The sequence below is a fragment of the Astatotilapia calliptera genome, chromosome 22 (genome assembly GCF_964374335.1).
Source record: "Astatotilapia calliptera chromosome 22, fAstCal68.1, whole genome shotgun sequence".
NCBI lineage: Eukaryota > Metazoa > Chordata > Actinopteri > Cichliformes > Cichlidae > Astatotilapia > Astatotilapia calliptera.
Window position 1 is genome coordinate 885,491 of NC_137442.1, and position 25,492 is coordinate 910,982.

The 25,492-nt window shown below is 45.6% G+C and overlaps 1 protein-coding gene across 2 annotated transcripts in view; it reads right to left on the reverse strand.

Moving 5' to 3' along the window:
- LOC113014774 (glutamate receptor ionotropic, kainate 5-like) overlaps nt 1-25,492 on the reverse strand; it is a 214,240-nt gene that overhangs the window by 182,902 nt on the left and 5,846 nt on the right. For both annotated transcript variants that reach the window (XM_026156512.2, XM_080296443.1), the window contains exon 2: nt 9,033-10,671. The gene's annotated coding sequence lies outside the window, so the exon portion shown is untranslated. The remainder of the gene's footprint in view (nt 1-9,032; nt 10,672-25,492) is intronic.

Here is a 25,492-nt window from a genome sequence, read left to right on the forward strand (position 1 = left end):
TCTGGGACAACCAGCAAAAACACACCAACAACAAACCAAGAAATAGTTTTTACTACAGTTTGGATTAAGCTGATGGCACTAATGTAGTAACTGCTCATACACACGGCTTTAATAATGGAAACCTGGTTCTTGTGACTCGAGGTTATGACTTCAACATAAAACTGCTGAGACCAGCAGGTACTGACAGATACTACCAGGTACTGCAGTACCCAGGGGCCACTGGGTACTGCGCTGAACTGCAGAATTCAGTGCAGTTGAAAAATGCACTGAATTTAAAAAAACGTACGCAAACATTATAGATTTGACACTGAAGCTCCAGATTTAATGACTGCTGATGTGTAAGCTGCGTATAAACTTCTTTACTAAATAAAGCCTGCAGTGAAAGAAGTAAAGCTGTAGTACATAAATGCCACAGTTAGCCTCGGTGAAAACCAACAGCCCCATTAAAAGGTGCTTTTCTCTGGAAGGAACTGAAGGAGCGCAGTGCACAATTACACTGATGCAGGAATATTAATAATAATAATGAAAGAAGAAAGCAGACAGAGGGATCCTCCTGCAGCTGCGCTGCTGCAGCTCGACTGAAGCGATCAGTCAGCGCACGTCTCCTTCCAACAGCAGACAACAAACGTTGCAGCCCCTTCACATTTATATGAATCTCTATGAATAATTCAACCCTGGTTATAACTGAGACACTTTCACAGCAGAACATGAATCCACATCCACGTCAGATCTCTTTCCTGGCACGAGCTCTGAAGCTGACCTTTTTAAAACATCGACCCAGGAGCACAAAATCAAACGTCTCTGTAACGTCATTACAGCGATCCACAGGCCCCGCGCCGCCCACCGCAATATTTCACACGGCAGTTACACCGCTGGTTACTCTCATCTACGTCAGCCTCCATCATCCCCACCTTCATTCTTCTGGTTTCTCAAATGTTGTAGAACAGAAGAGCTTGTTGGCTAAAAGTGAGACATTAATAACTGAATCAATAACCAAGCATTCGGTGTGGAAGCACAAAATGTTTGTCATGCCAGTAATAAATGTGTCTTTATTACCCAGGGAGAAATTATCATCAGGGATGAGGTCTGACGTAAAGCCAGGACACAATTATTCCCTCATAAAGTTCGTCTTATAAACATAAAAACTTTTCTCTGATCACACATCCAGGAAAGCTGCACGCTCAGAAACAGGCCAGGCTTTCACAGGACACCACCTCAACCCCACTCTGTGACGGTTAATCCACCAGTGGGCACCACCTCTGGGATCTAAATGATCAGTTACAGGACGGGTGTTTCTGAACTGATGGATTCGTTTTGAATATTGAAGGTGCTTCTCAGAGAAGTCCAGTGTCCATGAAAAATGAAATGTATATATGTGCAGGATGACTTCAGATTTATTTTTTCAGTTGAGTCCGATTTGAAATAGAGATGGCACGATACCACTTTTTTATGTCCGATACCGATACCGATATCATAAATTTGGATATCTGCCGATACTGATATGAATCCGATATAGTGTGTTTTAATCAACAAAACTGTTTTTTAAATATTTTGCTGCATTTTGTATAAGTTCATACTCAAGTTTAAAACAACAACTACACTAAAGCTATTCTGTTATACCTGTATGCAAAAAAAATATTTCATAGTTCAGCAATACTGATCAATCTAATAAACTTAAACCTACACCATCCTCCCTATTCTGGTATTTTAAAGAGTACTTAGCATAAATATTAAGCAACCTAACTAATAGGGTTCCAACTCCCAGCAACAATAAAAATAAATAAATAAAAATAGGGAACCACCCCTCACGCTCCACCTCATGATGCTTAATCGACGTAATCAACCTTAATTTGATGCAGTGTGAAAAAAAATGCACAGAAATCAATTATTTTTCAAGAAATATTAAATAGATTCAACATCTTTCTTCAACAAAATTGCAGACTGCACAGATGGTACCTTCCCAAAGGAAAAAGTACTATAGCTTACTAGGGTATATATATTAGACTTAATAGTCACTATATACAGTAATTGACTTCTATTCATTTTGCATCAAATTAAAACTTTGGGTGTCAGATAATTATTTATTAAAAGCTCGACATTTTAAATGAGAATAAGAAAGAAAAGTATGTCTTTGTGCCCCCTTTTCCCTGTTCATGCCCTATCGGCCCCCCTGGCTAAACTTTGCTAGATCCGCCCCTGCACAGTTACCAGCGTCAGCTACGTAGAAAAAGATCCTCGAGTAGAAAGTAATATTAAATAAATTCTAACAACAGCTGATCAAGCTTAAACGTGCTGCTGTTGTTCAGCCGCTGGTTTCCTCTTTCTGGTGCAAAGTGGGCCAAAAACAAACTAGAGACACAGACTCGCGACAGAAAAGCCGATCAGCTGATCATTAAGCAGTTTCATGATTGAAGTAGCAGCAAGAAGAGGCAGTCGCTTGTTAAGCTTAACGCAGGAATGCTTTACAAACATTCAGAGATGGACTTACACACTTGCTTTACTTCTCTCGGGGATAACTTTGTCGGAGATGAAATGCCGGGTTGCTAGCGAAGCTCCACATGCTATCCAGACCACCACAGGTCCCGCATGCCACAGCCGCTCTATCACGTGATGCATACTGCTCCGACGTGCTAACGAGGTGAGTTACGGCGTGTTGCAAGTTTTGTGAGGTGCTTTCGTGATATTTAATGGATCGGATTACATTTTTTATTTTTCTCCGATATCCGATCCAGTAATTTAGGTCAGTATCGGACCGATACCGATACGTAATATCGGATCGGTCCATCTCTAATTTGTAATGAGCGAACTGTAAGAAAGGCCACACGCGTGTCGGCCTGCTGGTCAGCTGTGTGAGAGCGGGAACAGCTGCTGGCAGAGCAAACAATGGAAACAGTTTCCAGTTGAAATGCTGAGAGTGTCTGCAGGTCTAAGCCAAGAGTCAAATAGCTCAATGCAGTGGGGTTGAATTAAGAACAGCGCACAAATAAATGAAGTGAATGTTCGATGGCAGCCTGCAGAGTTTGATCATCATCATCGTCACGGGAGGATAAAGTCGATCCTCCTGCGGACAGCGGCGAGTGAGTTCAGCTGGAGCAAAGCAGCTTTAGCCGACCAACTTTCATGTGCGTTTCCATTGTTTGCTTTTGGGCTCATTTGTACAATGAACTCTCCCTGAAGCTCTTCTGTTTCCTGCTCGGCGTTAACGGTGTGCATCTCCCAAAGCCATTAACGGTAAACAGAGGTGATTTTCCTCCATTGCGGTGAAGCAGGATATCAATACAGCTGCCTCAATTATCCACTGCGTGCAGCCCAGACAGTGACGGAGGAGGTTTGACCCCCTTAAAGCTTCCATCAGCTGAGCTCACTCCACCTGTGGTATGTGCGGGAAAGGAGAGGAGGAAAAATGATGGAGGCTCCATAATCGTTATCTCCCTCCGCCATTACTTACTGCAGGTAATAGCATTCCCAGACAGAAGCTCTTTAGGAGCCGTGGCTGATTGTGGCATCTAATAGAGCGGGGATGGATGTGACCGGGTTTAAAGGCGGAGACGTTCCAAGTCAAAGTCGCTCCATGATAGCGAGTTTAATAGGCGAAGGAAACGTCCCCATTTCAACCAGACTTGGTTTGAATATATTCCTGCAGAGCTTCAGCTGTTTATGAGTCCTCATGCACACGAGTCTCCAGGTGAGTTAAGGTGAGCTGCGCTGCACAGAGTAATGATTAATACTTATAATAACTGTTTGCTGAAGTCTTCTCCTGTGGAGGTTCGGCTTTGCCAGCAGACATGAATCCTTAGATTGTGGAACCGTGGCATGTGTGTGATCGGTATCATGTTGTGTTTAAGTGCCAGTGTGTTCATTTCAGCCTTCGTCTCCCTCGCCTACTTACTTTGGACAGAAACAAAGATTTGTGGCGACAACAGTAAAACTAGAAAACTTGAAAAGCTGAAATGATGCAGATGTTCTGACTGCACTTCAGACAAAACATTTGATCCTGCGTGCACTGCTGCTGCAGTCCTTCAGTCTGAGAGCCGAAGAAGAAGAAGAGCAATAAGAGCGACGGGCCACGCGGCACACCGTCCTTATACAGAGTCCGTGCGCAGCAGGAGCAGTGTTGGTCATGTTACTTGAAAAAAGTAATCAGAAACTAATTACTGATTACTTCCCCAAAAAGGTAATCCCGTTACTTTACTGATTACTTATTTTCAAAAGTAATTAGTTACTTAGTTACTTTTTAAAAACATGATTTACAACCTGAACAGGTAATAAAGTGATAGATCTTTCAGCCCAATTCTACTTTTTCTGCATAATCCATCATACAAAATGTAATCAGATGGAAAAGTCTCTTTTTAAAACTTGTTTTATTAGTTTTAATCTTTTAACTTTATGCATCAAGCAAAATTTAATTATATGCAACATTCTCTGACTGGAAGAAATTAGTTTAACATTTAAACCTATTTTCTGCACATTCCAGCTCATAAAATAAAATATTTGTTGTGTTTACACTCAGTCTTTCAAATAGATGCAAGTAAAACACAGCAGAAAATAAATAAAATCAAAGACTCAGCGGTCCTGTTGCTCTATTTTCACCTGTAAAGCAGGAGTGGGGCAGGCGGAGGTTTACCCTGGTGCAGGTGTGCCGCGGTCAGTGGAAGAATACGGCAGTGTCTCTGTGAACGTCACATTCCCGTCATAGCGCACTCGGTGCTTCCTTGGAAGTTTGGGGGTTTTTTCGCTGTAAAAAGAAGTTTTCTTCCCACGCACAGCGGACACTAATGTTTTTGTCACTTTTTATGGAATCAAACTCAAAGTAAGGTCAGTACTTCCACGCTTTAAACGCTGCACGCTCATACTCTCTCTGCACTCGATATATGATCCACTGTTGATCTGCACACAGCTGTTGTCACAAACGGCGCACTCGCTTACGTCACTGTCATGAGACATTCTCGCAAAAAAATCACGGTATGAGTAACGCAGTAACGCAGCGTTCCTACGGGAAAGTAACGGTAATCTAATTACCATTTTTGCAATAGTAATCCCTTACTTTACTCGTTACCTGAAAAAAGTAATTGGATTACAGTATCAGGAGATATTAGCAGGAAGTCGTTTTCACTTCAGACCTATTTATAATCTCATCTTCATAATCATATTAGAAAGTGATTCACATTTAAAGTACTGAAATATATTTAAAAAAACAAGCTGTTTTTCTGTCAGGACCCAAATGCAGAAACAAGGAAGTCACCTGGGACTCTGTGAGGAAACACAGGACAGAGTGGAGACATCTGGTCACACAGCTGAACAGAATCTGCTGACCAACCAAGGGAAGCAAAGAAGAACACCACACGAGACGAAGGACCTTCAAACTAAAACAGGAAACACAACCTGAGACCGACACATGCAACCCTGACAGCACAGAGACACAACACGGGGAGATGAACAATGAAGATGAAATATCACAACAACCCAGGAAATAAACACCAAAGGGAAACTGTGACCATGGTAACACCAGTGATCGTAAAATCGAAGAAGCCCAGGACCGCGGCATTTTCTGCAGCGCAGATTTAACGCGAGTTTTATTCTGGGCCACGGTGTAACGTAACCAACGACCCAGTGATCACCGCCATGAGCCGGCCGAAAGGAAAAACATCATCTCTGTTTTATTGTTGGTGTTTTTCTTCAGGTGGGAACAAAGAAAATGCGGCGTGTAAAAGAACGAGGGAGATCTTGGATGGTATTTCACTCACGTGGGACTAAGAGGATGATCATGATTTACCTGAAATACTCCGCGTGAATAAAATATCAGTCATGAACTCAATTTTATTCACAAAAAAGAACATATCAGGTGTTTAACCTGACATTTCTTCGATGGCAGCAGCAGGTCTCATTTTGCAGCTAATGAGGTCATGAGCTCGCTTGTTGCTCCTATGACTCCCATGATGCACTGGGTGTTTCTTCTTCACTCACTACGTGTTAATAGACCTCTCTGCACTGAATCCTACTTGTTATCGGTCGCAGCAGATGGCTCCGCCCCTCCCTGAGCCCGGTTCTGCCTGAGTGGGAGTTTTTCCTTCCAACTGTCGCCAAAGTGCTCGCTCATAGGGGTCATATGATTGATAGAAAGCATCTTCGAGAGGCAGAGGATCACCAAAACTGGAACAATTTCATAATAATCTTTATTCTGAAAGCATCAGTGGACCTGGCAGCTGGCACATCTGGAAAGGCTCCATCACCAACACGTGCTCCACGCACACGTGTTTTCCAGGGGCCGCCTCCACATTTAAACAGCACACCGGACCCACAGACGACCCACAGATTAAGACTTTACTGCATCATTACAACACCTCCAGGTTATTATCACGCCTCTGAACTAAAGCACCCGCAGTTAACTGTCCAATAGAATCTGATAAACACGAAGAAGCTGTGAGAGCGTTCGGGAAGCGCAGTCCTCCATAATCAGCCAATCAAGTCGTGCAGGAGCTCATCTCAGAACGCACCTCTCCTCCATTATTTCAGATCAAAAATTCAAATCACAGTCTCAGCCCGTCACTGCGCCTCACACACACACACACACACACACACACACACACACACACACACACACACACACACACACACACACACGGGGGTTCACCAGCTGAATAAAGACTCATTGATCTGCTCTTCCTACGTGGGACCATGACTCCTGAGTCTTGTGTACTATTATCGCACGTAAAAAGAAGGATTGAATGCAGGGCGCACGGAGCCTGACTGCCGAACGCCTACGATGACGCAGTCCAACACATGCAGAGGAGAGGAAGAGGAGGAGGAGGCACATTTAGGATGCAGGCTATATCCAGCACAGAGATTTAGAAAAGATGGACAGAGAGGGAGAGGAGGAGCAGAGGAGGGAAGACACACAGGATGGTATAAGTTAATCCCCCAGAGGAAGTGGATCTGTGTCTGGATGAGGCGTGGCGTTTAAATATGTAGCCAAAGCTCCACAGTAATAATTATGGCCTATTTTCCAGCAAAGGGGTTTCACCTGTAATTTCACTTCGTCCTTGGACTTTAGAGTCGGAGGGAGGAAATAGAAAGTTTTGGCTCATCTAACAGGAACACACAGCTGTGATTAACAAACGATCATTTTAACATTAAAATGATGCAGAATTGGCCATTAGCATCTCTGTTGGACAGTCACCAGATTACTGCCAGACTCGAGACGACGCTCATCTCTGAAATGTCCTTTATTGGTGGATTTCTGCGTACACCTTCAAGGAGCAGAGATAATGGTGTTAGCACAGGATGTGTGTGTGTTCAACAATGCAGCGACATGTATGCTGAGAGGCGTCCAAACTCTGCGTCTGAGTAAATCCAGCTTTGCTCTCGTGTTTTCTCCGTTTCATCCATAACCTTTGAAGCTGCTGGTAGTTCACACGACAGCAAAGACCTTTCAAAGCGCTCCAGCAATTTCATCCACTTATGAGAAGAGCTGCATTTCTTTTACTCGCTGTACTTTTCATCAAACTCTGCATAGCTCACACCTAGCTGTGCACGGAGGAGAACACGCTGCCCTGCAGGAGCCCACCACAGCGGACTTTGGGGGCTTTCTGTTAGCGGAGATTTCCAAAAACAAGAGTGAGTCTCAGCTCATATTAGCAGGAAGCATAAGTGATACTGGATGTAAAATCCAGGCAACTATTCTTAACCTCCTAGGACCTGCGTCCACATATGTGGACGTCACATTTTGGGTTATTTAGACCAAAATACTCAATTTTACAATGACCTGATATCCACTTACGAGGACGTTATCCTGCTACTGTTCTATCAACATTTTAAACGAATGTCCTCATATGTGGCTCTGATCTTCCTTAGAAACAAAAATCAGGTAAAAAGAAAATTGGTAATTTTTGTTTTTACCTTCATCAGGTCCCAATCAGCCCAAATATCAAAGTGAAATTAAAAATACTGCTGTGGAAGAGTTCGGGTCTTAGGAGGTTAATGCCGGCTCAAATCAGCTGATAACCAGTTAGTAAACGTCACAGCAATGCTGCAAGCCACTTTGCAACCAGCCCCTACCTGTCTCTACCATCCATGCTGTATCTGACACCAGATCTGTTGTCTTTGGTGCCGAATCTGTTCAATAAAAGGGGCAAAAAAGCGCAGCTACTACTCACATCATATGTTTGCCATCATTAAACTTTTATCCCTCTAAAGTTTTGCCTATAACTAAAGCAGCACAGCAAATATCAGGCGACCTGATCGATTCAAAGCACCAAGAGTAAAAATGTGTGCTGCGTTGCAGTCGTGTGCAGCAGCGGTTCAGACGACGGCAGGAAGTCACAAACCTGCACGCCGCCCACAGGGTCACGCATGAGCTAAATGCTTTGTCTCTGCATGCAGCACAGCAGCCGACACGGCACTCTCACCTGCACCAGCAGAAGGATCAAAGTGGAAAGAAACAAGATCTTCACTGAACAAATGTCCAGGAAGTTTATATCCACTGATGAGCCACCGGGAATATCACCGTCAACTGTTCCCTTCAAAATAAGAGTCTTCAACAAAATGTAGCACAACAACATCTCAGCATTTAACCACACCCTGTACATAAACGATGGACATCACCACCGCTCTGTCATTAATGGGTTTCTGGATTCTTGGGGAAAAGATAACACAGCTTCCTGCTGATGCTAACACCATATTACATAGAGATGTCGATCAGTGGTGCGAGCAGCTCACCCTGACAGGTGCAGTCGTGAATGGTGTGAATATTGAATATTGTTGGTGCAGTGAAGTGAAAATTACAGTTCTTATGTGTTAGCAGTGTTAGCATGTTCCTCTTGTCACATGAATGAGTCCAACATGTTCAATCCAAGCAACAGCCCCCGAATTCAGGAGAAGAAGCCAGAACCTGTTTCAGTCTCAACAAACCTCAGCCTAGCAAACCTTTGTGTGATACTGCGACTGCCTGTATCATCCATCACATCATCTTGGAACAAAACTGGGAGGGACAGGAAGGAGAGAGGGAGAGGAGGCAGGAAAACTGAAGTACTCACGGAATGAAGATGAGGACACGAGGAGCCGATATCAAAGGATTGCTTCGGATGACGGAGGTCGGTTAAGTCTGGGAAAAGTCCGGGTCGGACGGTCACTGCAGAGAGTACGATCCACAGAGGAGAGCTTGGAAAAGCTCCAGGGGAGAGGAGGGAGTTTAAGAAGAGGAACTGAAGCTTCGGGGACGGTCGATGGGAGGAAATAAAGTCTGTGCTCCGTCCTCTGCAGATTCAGCCTCTCGCTGCTTTCTGCCCTCTCCTCTATAATACTTTTATCTCACTCTTGATATGGAGATTGTGAAAACTGCAGGGAGACTGGACATGTCCATACTGGGACTGTGAGTCTGGAAGGTGGGATGAAAAGGGACTTGGAAAAGGTGAGGGAGATGGGGAATGTCTCTGAAGGGAGATCCGAGTGAAAGTGTTTGCAGAAGGTAAAGAAAGAGCATTTACGGCAGGAGACAGAGGGCCTTGCCTTTATTTCTCTGTTCTGTTTTTCTCTCGAGAAAAACTCTTGAAGACAGATTTCTTTTGTAGAGGAGATGAGGCGAGCACCCGGCGAGGGCAGCAACAAACTCAATTAGAGATGGACGGAGATAATGGTGTGTATCAGTGGCACCTGCTCTGCCTCCTCTTTCTCTTCTGTCTGCTTTTTCCACCTGACTGCCAAGATTAAGGCATATAATCAAATTCTCTTAATTGGCCCTGATTGTGGAGACGAGCCAGGAGTCTCTCCTCGTGCTCTGCCGCTCCGTGCAGGGAATGACAAAGAGTCCCGGGCGGCCGGAGCTCCTGTCAGTCACGACTCTGGGCACTGACAATCGACTCCACCTGCTGACTCACACCTGGCTGTTGCGTCTGCTGAGGGTTGCCTCCCCAATCCAGCCGTATCCATATCTACTCCTCCCTTCTATCGATCACCCAGAATGGACGGCGGGCCCCTCCCTAACCCCGCCTCCGGCTTTGTTCTCAGGCTCTCTTCTTCTGTCGTTGTGTTTGTGTCTAATCGCGGCTGCTCCCCCCGTGTCTAATCCCCATCTAGATCTGCTGTTGCTAATTGGTTTCAGGTGGCACCGGGAGAAAAGGAGGGCGGTGGGGAAGATTTCATGCCGCCGTCACCATTAATTAAAAAGATGATTACTCAGAATACAAAGATTAAAGATGAAAATAGGAAGCGCCGTGGCTGATAATGAGCCGGTAGCACTTTATGAACCCTCGCTCAGCGTCTCAGTTTGTGTTTTGTGGGAGTGAGCGTTCACTCATCCGGCAGCGATCGGCCTGTTTGAAGGAAAGTTTGTGGGAGGGCTCTTCAGGTCGTCCTGGCTACATGTTAGGAGGAGCCACACGTCACCTCCTGCGAGGCGACATCGCGAAGAATTGTGTCGAGAAAAGAGCGGCGTGGTTTCTTTTACATCCACCGTGTCCAGGCTGCAGATCGGCGTCAGTGTGGAAACAGGAAATGACAGAAACAAAGAGCATCCAGATCAGCCGAGACGTCTTCTGTCTTTGGTGTCCTCAGAGTCCCGGCCTCCGGCGGGGCTGCTGATTAGCAGGCAGGTCAGTAAAGCCGCCAGGAAGGCTCAGGCCTGCGGCTTTTTTGGTAACGATGGATTCGATGAGGTCGAGGAGATTCTGATGATACCTGCAGTGAAAAGAAAAACAGCATTTGGTTTCAGCAGATTCGTATTAATGCAGGTTAATTCTTTCCAAATGGGAAAAACTCAGACTCCAGTTTTAGAGCGTTTCAGATTTAATATGAGCTTCACTGGAGATCTGGAGGAGGTTTAATATAAAACCCATGTTTTCCTCTTTATCACATCTGCTTTGCTGAAAAGCCTCACAGATCGTAATTAAGTGAAGAGGGTATTATGACAGAGACAAATGCTGCAGAGCCTGTTTTCTAAAACCTGTGGTCTCATTCAGCTGTGTTATATACTCAGTTATATTAGTCTAAGGAGCCTTATGGTGGAGGATGCATATACCAAACTGCAGCCAAGGAGGTTTAACTGGAACGTGTCACACGAGTCCATCAGTCGGCTTTGGTTGAGCTTTGACACCAAAGTTTTGTGATGCACAAACATGCATTTTTTTTTCTAACTGACCACCAGGGCGTCTTGGATCCTGGTGCCCAGGTGTTGCAGAACAACCCCCCCCCCCTGGAGGTTTCTTCCTTTTCCAATGTTGCCAGACACTTAATCATAAGGGTTCATATGACTGTAGATTTTCCCTGTATCATTGTAGGGCTCTCACCTTACAATACAAGGCGCCGTGATTTGGTGCTATATAAACAGAATAAGATAGAATTGAATTGAAGGGAACATAAGTCATGATCTTTTCCTGAGCGTAACCCAGTAGCTTTAGGGCCTAAATTACAGTTAAAATGAAACCAGGCTGGGCCCGAGTCTACTGGTCTAACGTCGTGTGTTTGGAGGCTTTCTAAACTCCTCAGAAAGCCTCCAATTCAGCATTTTCACCTGCAGCCAGTAACAGACACAGGTTTCACATAAACACAACGCATTCACACAAGTAACTTACACGTTATATTGTTTTAGAGATTATGGAAAGAAGCTATTTGTAAATACAAGACTTTCACCTCACCTTCTTTGTCTATAAATGTCTTCTCATCTTTATTTCCACACAAGAAAAAACTAACAAAAAAAAAAAACTGAAAAGAAAATTCAGTCGAGATGAAAACAACAAACACGATTATTGAAAACTTCCTTCAGCCAAAAACACAGAAACAACAGAAGTCGATGAGTGAGAGGAGCCAATAAAAACATTGAAATGACGGCAGAGTGGGAGGAGCAATGAGGTTTACACGTTCATCGTGTCCACACAGGGAAAAGGACCAGAAGGAGAAAAGGCAAAGGGCTGATGTAGCATCATCTAACTCAGACCTTCCCAAAGTGTGGGGCCCGCCCCCTAGGGGCGGAGAGCCATTGCAGGGGGGGTGGTGCGGTATGAAAAGGAAAAAAACAAAACAAAAAACAACAACGCTTGGACACTGCTAGCACGGCGCCCGCACAAACACAAAGCAGGAGATGAAGCATCGCTGAATGTTTCCAAACCAACTTCATTCTAAGCCAAAGACTAGAAAACATGGTGAAGCAAATCTTCCCTTTGGCTTCACCTGCACAGGTGCGGAGGTAGGTCTCCCTGCAGGGTTGGTTTTCCCTTCGTGGAGAGCAGCTAACAATTTATTTTCACTTTCTGTATATTTCAGTTAGAAATAAGAAACAGCAAAGAGAAGCCTTGAGCGAGGAAAGGCTTAAAAAGATCTTCAGTAAAATCAAGAAAAGCCAGCCTTGTGTGGAGATCTCGTCTATTTTGTTCGCTGCAGGCTAGCTTCACATGGTCACGTGTCGTGAGGGCAGCGCACCCCTGTGGTGAAAACAACACTTTGTAATGGCAGGGGTGTGATGGCATACAGCCAGTGAGTCTGTGTGTTGGAAAACTGGACAGCTGCCCTTGTAATGATGTTGTTATCTCACTGTGTCTTTTGCGCTGTCTCCAGATGCAGAATGGATTGTGTCATTCTGCCACGGCCTTCTGGAAATATGGCTGAAACTTTCCTGATGCCTAATTTAGAGAACAAGTACAAGGCCACTAAGCAGCATCAGCTTGGATAACGCTGCAAACAAACTTATGAATCTGATTTTAGCACCAGAATCAGGGTTGGTTGGAGCCTTTCCCAGCTTTCTCAGAGGAAGAGGTCACCGGTCTCATCCGGCTATCCACTGTTAGATTGTAATATTATTTTATGCCATGTTATACCCCTAATTAAAGATTGTGAATTATTATGTAGTTTTAGTTTGCATTATTCTCCTGAATAACTATTGCATTAGTTAAACTGATTTGCATTACATTAAACTGCTGACTTGTTGTGAATGAATGATATTGTTTTATGATGCATTATACTGCTGAGTTATAAGAAATCTAATTTGTCTGATTAGAAGAGAACAGAGCATGCTGGAGTTTTCTGCCCCATCTCAGCAGGAGCAGATAAACAGGGAGCCAAGGTCGTAGCATAGGCGCTGTGTGAGAGAAAGCATGTGAATGTTTAGGCTTTTATGATAAGGTGGAGGCACCAGAGGCTATAAAAGTTTGAGCAATGCTCCACCATTTTGAGATTTTGAGGCTGTCTGCATCAGTGTCCATCTCCCACGTGTGTCATCATTAAATCATCGTTTGACTCAACCCGACCGGACCAGTGTTGTTATTGTGGTTTTTCTCTTGTCTCCATCCCCAATATTTTGAACCTTAACACCACGCTCACGCTAACATCTACAGTCAGTTTAAATCAGCGGTTAATCTAACAAGCAGGCACGTGGATAAACTGAAAACACAACTTTAATTGGAAGCTGGAGAAAAATGTCCATTAGCAGTCCAAAACTGAGTAAGGGTACCAGAATCCAAAATACTGGAACAGGAGCAGGAGACCACGAAGAAGATGAACCGACCGAGAAGACAGCCAGAGAAACGTGGCACAGGTGGACAGAATCAAACCAACGAGACGAAAAAGTCGAGGGGAAGAAGACACAGAGTACCAAAATAAAGCAGGAAGTAACAAGAGAGAAAAACACTAGGCGAGGTCAAACAAACTGAAACCTCAAGGACTTAAATAATGATGGCGGTCAAAGACCTACAGAAGATCCAGGACCAAAGCCCACACAGAGAGGGTGGATTCAAACCCAGGAGCTTCTGGCTGTGATCATATTCTTACAGACCATCGTTTCACAGCTATGAGCTACAACACCAGAACTGGATTTGTTCACAACTGCAGCAGACACTCTTCAAACAGCAGGATCAGCCGCCATGTCTGACATCATCATCACGGAGACCTGAGCGCTCACAGCACTCTGAAACAGCCGGCAGCACGGTGTGTTTGCGAGCGCAGGAAGTTCAGGTGACAACCAGAGCTTTGTTTAGACCTCCTGCACTGAGCCGATAACACGTTTTTCTTTTTTCTGGCATCTTCTTTTTGGCCAAGTGTTCGTCTTTGATGCTTCTGAGCGAGAGAAAGGACGAAGCTTTTCACAATCTTTTTAGCTGATGGGAGAATTTGCGTTTCAGGGTCGAAATCAGCTCGAGGTGACAGCAGGCACAAAAAGCATCCGGCCTGTGAGGGAAAATGTCTCAGAAGCCACTTTATCTGAAGAGTCTTTGACGTCAAACTTAATGTTTCTTTTACTTCTGAAAGATAAAACTAATGGAGCAAACTTTCAACACTTTTTTTCCACCTTGAAAACTTTACTCTGCCGAGGCGGGAGAGTAAAAGACGGGAAAGAAAACACGTCTGGCTTTAAACCTTTTCATATTGTATGTTTGGGGGTTATAATGTCTCTCTTATAATGTTTAGGACTTGGTAAAAATATAATTTAAGCACCAAACTGTGTAAAAGAATAAACGCAGAGTAGAGCTGGGCGATATAAGATTTTTTCATATCACGATATGTTTTTTTCATTTCAGGCGATAACGATATCTATCACGATATCAGCCAAATAACTATATTTGTAAGATTTAAATGTGCCGTTGCTCACAAGTAAAATGTGAAATAATCAGCAGCTTGTTTTTATTTAAATATTTATTTCCCATAATAAGTTCAACAGGGTAGATGTACTTAAGGAACATGAGACTTTTTCAGATAAATAAAGGCAAATATTGCAAACTACACAAAAGGCAGCCGCTAAAGCGTTTAAGTTTCAAAATAGAACAAACGAAACAGACTAAATTGTCAATTCCACTTAGAAACAAAATATTAATTCTAAAAATAAATCTTAGTTTGTTTTACAGAAGAACAGACAAAACTGACTAACTTTTGTCAATATCAAATAAACTGAGAACTAAAAGGAAATTCTCAATCTCTCCTTGTTGTATAGCTGAGCTTTTCAAACAGTTTTAACAGTTACTTTAGTCTGACAAAAGCCGAATGACGAATCAGTGCTTCCAGTCAGAGACTGAGCTGCACCGCTTTATTGTATTTCCAGACTTGCTTTCGGCACATTTACAGTGCAGCTACTCTGTTTTTGTCAGACTTGAAATAGCAGAAATACCTTCACACTACGGAGCTTCTCTGGCTCTTCCGTTCGACAATCTCTCCGGCGTTGGAACCATCATCTGTTTTCTCTTCGGTAACCTTCGGTCACGCTCTCGGTTGATCTTTCTCTAGTCGGCACACTCATTTCCTCCATTACCGGGCGGCACGGCGGCTGGCTGCTTCCCAAATACACATGTGCGGCTTGGCACTTGTGCTGCACGTAACAAGTCACCTGACGTGACGCTGCGGCTGTGATTGGTTCGGCTCTGCGCTGCTTAATTTGGATTGGCTGTTCTTCTTCTTCTTCTTCTTTTTTTTTTAAGAGGACAGGAGAGATGAGGTCTATCGCAATAGTTTAACTTTTCTATCGAGAAAAAGTTATTTCGCAATACATATCGTTATCATTCTATCACCCAGCTCTAATGCAGAGTAGTTTTTCCATGTTTCTCCAGCATTTTACACAGAAGGCAGTGATGCGTGACGCGTCAGTGTGGTTCGCGTCCAGCTGAAGTAGCAGCCGTTTAGCTCAAACTTTTCTTTTAGTTGAAATTCAGGCAGGTGAAGAGGAAGCCTGCAGGTTCTGGTGACTTCAGCTCTTAACTACTTGACTGCTCTTCATGTGTAGAGGCAGAGAGCACCACGGATCCCTGCTGGGCTCCATTACATCCATCCATTAGACCCCCTCTGACAGGCTGTACAGCGCACTAGTGTGCTGAAGGAGGATCGCTTTCACGGTTCTGTAAATATGATTGTTCCCATGACATTAGTAAAACAACAGCATCCTATGGGGTGCAGCTGTGAGGGCTGTGTCTCTGCTGACTCACCCCGGCAGAGACGAGGAGATGCGCCGCTCTATAGCTGCAGAGCAACTTATTGCATAACATCACCTGTAGTGTGTGCTGTGCTGTATGACAGCCACAGAGCATCAGTGGAAACATCCGGCTGAGTGTTGCTTTTCAGGATTCGGCCCGAGGACAAACCTGAGGACAGCTCGGGTTAGAGCAGCGCCTGCTCTAACCCGGCTTCCCAGCATTGCAGTGCACAAACATGCAGAGACAGCACGTTCACACCAGGGGTCAGAACCTATACGTCCTCAAAGTAACACCTCAAATGTTGCGTTGGTGCCAAACTGGAACCCAGGTCACAGATGGAGCAGAAGCAGCAAGGAGGCCCACAGCTGCAGCTGTAACCCCAGCATGAGGAAACAGTGACTGCAAGCATGCTTCTAAACTTCCCCGTTCACCTGCCAGTCCTCACAGTGGGTTTCATCAGTGTGGGCTTAAACAGGTCCAAAGGCCAGCAGGAGAAGAAGGGCAGAGGAGAGGCTGAGGCCGCATGTTAGTCACCTCGGAAGTTCCTGTTGGGGCTGGAAGTGACATCACAGCTGAGCTTACCATGAGAAGCACAGCCGTGCATGCCAGTCCTTCAGTTTTGCTAAGGCTGAGATATTTCAGGCTGGTTCTTCCCCGTGAGGAGCCGAATCTGAGCATTAAGTGTCACAGCGAGCAGCATCGGTTAGCTGTGCATGTCCGCTGCAGACACAGATACATATAAATACCACAACCATGCAAAAAGCAAACGCAGAGCAGGTCATCTACTAATCGGCAGGTTGGTGGTTCGATCCCTGGCTGCTCCAATCTGTATGCCAAATACTCAAGATCCTAACCCCAGGTTGCTCTGCGATTGGAGTATGAACGTGTGAATGTTAGCTAACAGCAAAAACTGCTTGTATGAATGATGAGGTTGCATCCCTGCTGAACTCTACAACACAATCAATAGGAACTGCAAATAATCCTTGATTTTATTACTCATCAAAGCTGGAGCACTGACTTTTTGGACGGTGCGTTAGCACAATTAGCCGCACAGCAGCAGGTTATTTATCAGGTAACAGCACTAAAACTAAATAAATAAGATGGCGCCGGTGAGGTCGGCTGCCGTCACGACTGCTCCGACCACTTTTTCTTTGTCTTTGTTTTTTAAGTTAGTTTTCAGCGTTTCTAAATCGGCAAAATCATCACCATTGGGTACATTAGGTATGACAGTGACACTCTTGTTTCTATTGGTTTACAATGTACTCACAATTCGAAGTTTTTAACTCCGGATCCGAGCTGGCCGAGTGAGATCTCGAGGGAGAACAAAGGGAAGCGGCGGCGGCCTAGAGGGAAGCGAGCCGGCGTCAGGAACAGGCTGAGAGCTCGTGCACACCGCACACCTCTGCCTAGCATCCTGCTCGCCAACGTCCAGTCACTGGAGAACAAGCTTGACGACCTCAGGGCCAGGATAAAGTTCCAGAGAGACATTCGGGACTGCAATCGCCTCTGCTTCACCGAGACATGGCTGAACCCAGCGGTGCCGGACCACGCCATCCAGCCGGCCGAGTTCTTCTCGGTTCACCGCATGGACAGGACACGGGACTCGGGGAAGTCAAGGGGAGGCGGCGTGTGTTTAATGGTGAACAACAACTGGTGCAACAGTGCGAACGTTGTTCCTCTCACACGCTCCTGCACACCAAATCTGGAACTACTGTCCATCATGTGCCGTCCTTTTTATCTACCTCGGGAATTTACATCGGTCATTGTAAGTGCCGTTTATATTCCACCACAAGCGGACACGGTCACCGCCTTATGCGAGCTGCATGAGGCACTCACACAGCACCAGACACAACACCGGGACGCTGCGCTTATTGTGACGGGGGACTTTAATAGCGCCAACCTCAAACGCGCAGCGCCGAACTTTTATCAACACATCACCTGCCCCACCAGGGGTGAAAGGACACTGGACCACTGCTACACTACGGTCAAGGACGGCTACAAGGCACAATCCCACCCTCCGTTTGGCAAATCTGATCACGCCGCCATCTTCCTCATGCCAAAATACAAACAAAGGCTGAAACAGGAAGTTCCGGTTCAGAGGAAGGTCGCGCGCTGGACGGATCAATCGGTGGCCGCGTTACAGGACGCACTCGATGACGCAGACTGGGGCATGTTCAGAAACAGCTCCGACGATGACGTCAACGTGTTTACGGAAGCGGTTGTGGGATTCATCGGGAAACTAGCGGATGATACCGTGGAGACAAAGACTATCACAACGTTTCCCAACCAGAAGCCGTGGGTGGATAAAACCATCCGCGACGCTCTGAGATCCCGCACCGCTGCCTACAACACGGGACTCACGACGGGGGACATGGACCCGTACAAAGCCGCGTCATATAACGTGCGGAGGGCGGTGAAAGAGGCGAAGCAGCGCTACGGGAGGAAACTAGAGTCACAACTCCAACAGAGTGACTCTAGGAGCCTGTGGAGGGGACTAAGGACAATAACGGACTATAAAGCACCAACAACCGGTATGACGAACGCGGCCGTGACTCTGGCAGACGAGCTGAACACTTTCTATGCTCGCTTCGAGGCTGCAGCTAAGGTCTCCAACAATGCTAGTGTTAGCGGCGCTAACGGCTGCAGACAGGAAGATACTGCCAGCACCGGAAACGTGCTCGTCATCTCCGAGCATGAAGTAAGGAGAGCCTTCAAGAGAGTGAACACCAGGAAAGCAGCAGGACCAGACGGCATCCCAGGTCGTATCCTAAGAGACTGCGCATACCAGCTAGCTCCTGTGTTCACTGAGATATTCAACATCTCTTTATCTCAGTCGGTGATCCCCACATGCTTCAAAGAGTCCATCATTGTTCCTGTCCCGAAGAAACCCCACCCTGCTTCTCTCAATGACTATCGCCCTGTAGCCCTCACCTCAGTAGTGATGAAGTGCTTTGAACGCCTGGTCAGAGACTTCATCATTTCTTCACTACCAGACACACTGGACCCACTACAGTTCGCTTACCGTCCAAATCGTTCCACAGACGATGCCATCTCTCATCTCCTCCACACATCACTCACTCACTTGGACACTAGAAGGGGGAATTATGTTAAAATGCTCTTCATAGACTACAGCTCTGCATTTAACACCATAATTCCCTCCACACTCACCACCAAGCTGGAGCATCTGGGACTCAGCTCATCTATGTGTCAGTGGATCTCCAACTTCCTAACTGGCAGACCACAGGCAGTAAGGATGGGCGGACATGTCTCAGCCTCCACCACTCTCAGCACTGGAGCCCCCCAGGGGTGTGTTCTGAGCCCCCTGCTGTACTCTTTGTACACATATGACTGTGTGGCCACTACCAGCTCCACCACCATCATCAAGTTTGCTGACGACACCGTCGTGGTGGGCCTGATCTCTGATAACAACGAGACGGCCTACCTGAAGGAGATTAGGAATCTGGAGAACTGGTGCCAGAGGAACAACCTCCTTCTAAACGTCAGTAAGACAAAGGAGCTGATAGTGGACTTCAGCACTAAGCAGGAGAGGAACTACCAGACCCCCGTCATCAACGAGTGCCCAGTGGAGAGAGTGGACAGCTTCAAATACCTCGGAGTTCACATCACGCAGGACCTGTCATGGTCCTGTCACATCAACACCGTGGTGAAAAAGGCCCGTCAGCGTCTCTACCACCTCAGACGCTTGAGAGACTTCCAACTGCCCTCCAAGGTGCTCAGGAACTTTTACTCCTGCACCATAGAGAGCATCCTGACGGGAAACATCTTAACCTGGTTCGGGAACAGCACCATGCAGGACAGACGAGCTCTACAGAGGGTTGTGCGGTCAGCTGAGCGCACCATCCGCTCCGAGCTCCCTGACCTGCACTCAATCTACAGCAGGCGGTGCTGGACCAAGGCCAGGAAGATGGTGAAGGACCTCAGCCATCCCAACAACAGACTGTTCTCTCTGCTGAGGTCAGGAAAGCGATTCCGCTCCCTGAAGACCAACACAGAGAGACTGAGGAGGAGCTTCTTCCCGCAGGCGATACGGTCTCTCAATCACACCACCACACAGTACTGACCCACACATATGGTTCTTACACACACTGGACTTTCTGGACTTTGGTTTTGCACAACACTGGTCACTATATTCTTCATTTCTGGTTAATACTTGTACAGCTGCTGTTATTGTGTATATATTTATTTAGATTTAGATTTCTTCATACATTCTTATATAGTTCTATATTGTGTATTGTGTATTTTGTTGTACAGTTATTTTATTTTCAACTTTAATTTATATATTTATCTTTATCTTATTCTTCCCAGTTAAATTTACCCTTCATTCTAATTTGTGTTGTACAGTTATTTCATTTTTAACCTTAATTTATATTTTATTCCTTCCTAGTTAAATTTACCCTTTTTAATTTTTCATATTTATTTCCTATCTTATTCATAGCCTTTTCCTTTTTTTGTTTTCTTTAGGTCACGAGCAGTTGTCCAAGCATTTCACTACATATCGTACTGTGTATGACTGTGTACGTGACAAATAAAATTTGAATTTGAATTTGAATTTGAATTTGAAACTCCTCCCAACACGGTGCGCTGGGAGTCTGGGTGACATTCAGCACCTGTTTCCTCTGACAAATGAAATTCCTCATCAGCACGACTCGGTGCAGAGTATAAATCGTGCAAAACTGAAATAATTCCTTAGTCTGCAAAATGTCTGTGGAGTCTGAAAAAGCTGCTGGATGAGTTTTATGTGATGTAATATATGGAACCAGCAGCTCCCTGCAGCCCAAGGTCAGCAGTCGGGGAAGTCTGACGTCCCGCTCTTACGTAACGTGAATCAAAAGGAGCTCTTGGTTTATAACAGTGTGCATTACTGCGAGCATGTAATGTTAACCTCAGGTCATATTCATCAAATGGTTCAGGACAGACTTAGGACGGGCTGGGTTAAAGCTGGGACCTCCTAAAACACCAGCCGACCTTATCTCCGTTTCATTTGTTTTATCTGCTATGTGGGAATGCCGGGGGGGGGGCAGCCCTCACTGCTCTTATTTTGAAAGTTCAGTTTGCTGCTAGCCAGCAAACTCAGCACTTCCAGCTCACTCACTGCTGGTTGCTCATTCATGCTGTGATGGTCCTTGATGGTACCTGGCTGTATCTGCAAGTAAGACCTTCTCCTGTGGTCAGTGCACTGCAGTGGCACCAGCTGCAGCTGCTGGGGCCTGCCAGCGGCTGCAGCTGGGGGAAACCTGCCTCATGAGCACGTGTGCTGAGCTCTCTGAGGCTTCAGAGCAGAGCGAGATGGTGGAGCTGGAGTTTACCCGCAGGAGGAGAGGCTCTGCAGAAGAGCACCTCATAAAAGGAATCATCTGGTGACTCACTGAACCCCCACACTGTGAGTTAGAAACACTGAGCAGGTTGGAGTTTGGAGAAGCAGAAGAACAGTGTGGGCCATCTTCTCGGGGTGGCTGCCTCTCTGCTCTGAACCTCAGCTTGGTTAAATCATCACGTGTAATTAGGACCGCAGCACTGACGGAAAGATTTTGCTTTTCACACCATTATTCTTGTCAGCTTCTTACAGAAGTCTGGTCTCAATGTTATTGTAGTTCGAGCACACGTGGGAGTGTTGTGACATACAGCGTGTGCAGAAAATTCAATTTCAGAGGTGAACCGAGCAGAAAGCAACCCTGCAGTTACAAATATTGTATTCAGGAATGACTTTATGGTCCGGCTTTGTTCATGTAACCTACAACTTTAAAGACTCTTTTGAAGCTTTTATGGCTGCAACTGAAACGGCACTCTGTATCCGTGTATGTTTTTAATGAGTGCAGACTGTGTAACCAATCACAGAGCACAGGCACCCAAGCCAAACCCGAGTCTTTAATCTGAAGCTCGAGTCGTACGTCAAGTGTCCACGCTGTTCACATGAGGTGTGAACCGGATGTGCGTAAATATATTTACATTTCATGAATATTCTTCAAAGCTGTCATCAGATGTTCATCTTTCATTTCCCGTCACTCAGATCAACCTGCTGTGTGTCTGTTTATTCACGGCTTCACTCAGTAAAGAGCAGATGAAGGAACCTCTGAAAGAGACGTGTTTGTTACTCGCTCGAACAAAGAGGAAGACGTTTCTGTGATACGTTACGGTGGTGGCACATTTACAGCCCGCAGCCTTTCTGTCATTCGTCACGTGAGCGTGAGACAGACGTCCTCCCGACCGGCTGACATTACTTCACGATCTCTCACACGTCGTGAGGACTGTAGTTTTACTCTCATCTCGTTGTGACAAAGCGCATGCTTCATGCTACAATCCAAACAGCTGTGCACGAGTCCTCCACGTCGTCCTTGTTAGGCACTTGTAGGTATTGACTGAATTGTCCAAGAGGCAGTGAATCATGAACACAGCAACAAAAAGCACATTCACAGAGTGATATACTTCATCTCTCCCTGATATGAGTTTGTGTTACTACAGACAATCAGAAAATGCATCTTCACACAATATTTACCCACAGTGTCCACTAGCACACAGACTGTATATAAAAGATGGAAAAACGAGATGGTCAGTAATGGTAAAGCTCACACGCGCACACAAACGCACGCACGTACACACACACACGCACGCGCGCACACACGCACGCACACAAACGCACGCACGCAAACGCACACACACACGCACGAGCGCACACACGCACGCACACAAACGCACGCACGCAAACGCACGCACACAAACGCACACACGCGCACACACACACGCACGCGCACGCGCGCACACACACACACGCGCGCACACACACGTACGCCACACACACGCACACACACACGCGCGCACACACACGTACGCCACACACACGCACACACACGCACGCGCGCACACACACGTACGCCACACACACGCACACACACACGCGCGCGCACACAAACGCACGCGCGCGCGCACGCACACACACACACACACAAAAGATGTCTGACTAATAAATTAGGGGGATTTTCTCAATGTCTTGAAGATGTTTCTCCTCTCATCAGAGAAGCTTCTTCGATGAGAGGAGATGTATTAACAGACTCTCTGCACTGAATCATATCTGTTATTAACCTCTGTCTCTCTTCCACAGCATGTCTTCATCCTGTCTTCCTTCTCTCACCCCAACCAATCACAGCAGATGGCCCCGCCCCTCCCTGAGCCTGGTTCTGCCGAAGGTTTCTTCCTGTTAAAAGGGAGTTTTTCCTTCCCACTGTCACCAAAGTGCTGCTCATAGGGGCTCATATGATTGTTGGGTTTTTCTCTGTATTATTGTAGGGTCTATCTTACAGTATAAAGCGCCTTGAGGCGACTGCAGTTGTGATTTGGTGTATAAATAAAACTGAATCGAATCCAAGAAGCTTCTTCAGTTCTAAAACCAAACGATGGAGAGTCCCAGGTGTTTGGACTCCCACCACTATCTGCAACACAACACAAAGTAATCAGGACCCTGCAGCACCGGGCAGAAAATGTTCCCTCTAAACCTCAAGGGAAAGAAAAGAAACACATGTAAAGGAAGCTCTTAAAACATGTGGTTATCCCAACTGGGCTTTCATCAAATCAGCAGAGAGGCACAGAAAAGAAGAGCAGGCAACAACGAGAGAGGATCAGGAGGACAAACAGAACAATACTGTCATCCCTGATGCAGCAGCTTTATTAGAGAAGCTCAGGAGAGTCTTCAAGACTCGGCTGCCTAGCTGGATCTAAAGGTCGAAGGTCACTCTTTGAGGATACCAGTGGACCGAGAAGACATGGTTTGAAAGAAACATCTATGTCTGCTGTGAACGACCATCTTTGAACAGAGGGCGGGGCTTAAGACACCAACTGTTTGCCATCTATAATCGAGTTCCCAGACGCCTTAACGCCCACTCACATCCTGGGCCATCTGACCTCAGGAAATCACATGATAAGGTGGGGCCAGGTTTCACAATGAGCTCACCTGAAGCCCTGGCTGATTGTGACCCACACCCGCTTTCACGCTTCGACTCATGTGATTAGAGGATCATCAGGGGTCAACGTCCCTCTTAGGGACACTCCCACAGGGCTTAAATCTCTCCACCATTTGGTTTTAGACCTGAAGAAGCTTCTCAGATGAAACGTCTTCAAGAAACTTGGAGAAGTCCAGATGCTTTTCTTTCCAAGCTGCTTTGATTATGTCTTTAGTTGTTCACGTTTTCAATGTAATTTTATTTATATACCGTCAAACCACAGCAGTCACGTCAAGGTGTTTCATACTGTAAGATCAAAAGCTTTGTTTGAAACGATGATGTTCATTTAGTAAGTTATTGTTCTATTAGAGTCAATAAGAGTGTCGGTGCAGGTGACAAACGGCTTAGACGACAGCTCGATCCTCCCACATATGTACTGTATGCCTGCAGAATATGTGCTGTAATGTTTGCAGCCAGCAGAGCAGACAGTGTTTTCTTCATCTAAGTGAACAGGACGTGACGAAACGAAGGTGCAAATATGATGCAGATATCATCACAGAGATGTGAACTACCTCTAACCTCCGGACTCATTCTGACAGACCTGTGAGCATCGGGCGCTAAAGTGAAAAATGTAGTTTCATTTTTTCCATCGCCACTTGTTTAATCTTCAACATCTAAGTTTTTCATTTCCTGGGCCGCTCACGTCTCGTCGCTGTGCAACATCAGGATGGTGCCAGCTGTGCTTTTATAATGAATTTCTTGTACATAAACCCTCCTTCTGTTCTTTCCCTTCATCCAGCCGCTTTGACTGAAGTGAGACAGCCTCCAATTAAAACCCAGCATTTCATCTCGCTGTGCGCCACACATCACGTCTCTGGCACATTGGCTTTGTAAAAAGGATGCCCACGCATGCTCTAATTACATTATAAAAGTGCGGGGCCTGACATCTCCGCCACCCCGCCCAGCATAAACTGTGACGGCTCGTTCTCGCTCGCTGACAGCACCCATATTTGTTGAGCGAATGGCTTTTCAAACGGCGGCGATTAAGCTTCTAGCTGATGTCACTTGGCGTGTAAGACGTGATGAATGAGGCGAGCAGAGGACGGGCTGAAGGTTGAAGGGTGATGTACGGCTGCTGGCACAGTGTAGGTTCATAAAGTGAAAGTCACGCAGAGAGAGGTGACACGGGGCTGAGGTCCTGACGCCGTCTGGGCGTCACTCGGCACTAGAGGTGGGAATCACCATACATCCCACGATACGATATTATCACAATACTTAACTCACGATATGATATTATCACAACACTTAACTCACGATACGATATTATTGCAATTTTTTAAAATATTTTGCGATATTCAGATTCTGTACATAAAGGTAAACTTTATCAATATTCATTTTATCTAATATCAAAGTCTCACACTCAGTCTTTCTCTCATTTCAGTTTTATTGTTGACGAACTGAACGGTTTGTATTACAGTCTAGTCCAACTTAACTGAATGCAACCATCTGGTACAATTACAGCTATTCTGAACTATGCAATATGAAAACTATGCAGCCCCTTCAGCATCTGAAGAATTTGAAAGTAAATTAAAACAAAATATAATTTTACAATAAATGAAAAAGGTTTTAAACATAATTAAAATAAAACATGTCTTAAATTAA